General features: G+C 36.8%; 1 long non-coding RNA gene across 1 annotated transcript in view; it reads right to left on the bottom strand.

Moving 5' to 3' along the window:
* Positions 1-844: 844 nt before the first annotated feature.
* The window catches only part of LOC126503119 (uncharacterized), a 2,658-nt gene continuing 2,093 nt past the window's right edge, over positions 845-1,409 (bottom strand). The window contains exon 3 of the long non-coding RNA XR_007592170.1: positions 845-1,011. This is a non-coding gene — a long non-coding RNA (uncharacterized lncRNA). The remainder of the gene's footprint in view (positions 1,012-1,409) is intronic.

The following is a 1,409-nucleotide window of genomic DNA, read 5'->3' as shown; positions in this document are numbered from 1 at the left end:
AAGATGTTTTCATTATTTTTCTCATCCACAGACATGTTAGGGAAGCCAGCTCAACTGTAAATTCTTTGGACGATATATTACTTGTATCCTATAGACCTCTGAAAGACTCCTATGATTAAATGGAAAACAAATTTTCTACCAGTTGGATCATTAAAAAGAGAACTGAAAGCAGTGAGTTGGAGTTAAAATTCTGATACTGACTTGGTGTTAAGCGATGAGCAGCTCTAAGTAATACTGTTTTAGATGGAAAGTTTTACTGTGTACTTGATGGGGATATAATAATTTAAAGTTAACCTATTTATGAAAATATTAATAAAATGACAAAAGTTAAATACTTATCTGTATGGTAAAAGTCATGGAAATTATTCTGTTTTATAATAATCAGCTCCTTATCCACTTACCTAGGACATATGGCAAACAATGGTAGGATTTGTAATGTAAAAAGTGCAAATATTATCAAATAATTAATAATTATATTTTAAACTTATATTAAGAATTCAATCTCCAGTCTGGTAACAGACACATTCTCAGTGGAGTCGTCTGATGAGTCCAGCAAATAAACCACAGGCAGTGATGCGTGGAGGAAGCAGAGTTGTGGTGTGGTGATACATATTCTAATATTAAATATAATTTTTTTGAGCTTTACCCTAGTGTCTAGGTTCCTGTTCAGTCATTCATTCATTCTTAATATGAATATGAAAAAAAAAACCTTTCACATGAGGTTTTCCAAGACAAAGCAACAGAATGAAGAAAGCACAAGGGAAGGCCAAAGAGTCAGTTTGTTCATATACTCAGCAATCCCATAATAATACTTAACTGAAAATCATAATATACACATGTGCACAAGACCTGGTGCAGACACATGTAGAACCAGATCATACCACTTCAGTCCCTGTGAGTGTTCATGAGGTATTCTCATTTTGATTTAGAGGTCCTTAATTTCTTGGTGTCCTTCATCACCCCTGGCTCTTACATTGTTTCTGTTTCTTCTTCCATCAGGTTCCATGAGACCTGAAGGGAAAATTTAAGGAAACATCCCATTTAAGTCTGAGTTCTTCACTGTTTTTTACTTACTCTCTGCATAATCTCTGGCTGTTGGCCTCTTTATTTCTTCCCATTTGTTGCCGGTGAAGCTTCTATAATGATGGCTGAAGAAGGCACTGATCTATGAGTATAACAGAATATCACTGGAGTCATTGTTAGGATTCAGACATTATGCTGGCCCTTGTCACCTGGCAGGATGCACTCAGGCAGCATCCTGGTGAGCTGCTAAGTAACTACATAGTCTATACACAGCTGCCAAAGGTCACTTTAGGAGACATGCTCCAACCCTGTCTCAAAAAAACAGAGAGAGAGAGAGGGAGGGAGAGAGAGAGAGAGAGAGAGAGAGAGAGAGAGAGAGAGAGAGA

The sequence above is a fragment of the Alexandromys fortis genome, unplaced genomic scaffold (genome assembly GCF_014885135.2).
Source record: "Alexandromys fortis isolate MF-2015 unplaced genomic scaffold, M_Fortis_MF-2015_v1.1 scaffold_43, whole genome shotgun sequence".
Classification (NCBI taxonomy): domain Eukaryota; kingdom Metazoa; phylum Chordata; class Mammalia; order Rodentia; family Cricetidae; genus Alexandromys; species Alexandromys fortis.
Note: the sequence above shows the minus strand (reverse complement) of the source record. Positions and strands in the feature narration are given on the sequence as shown.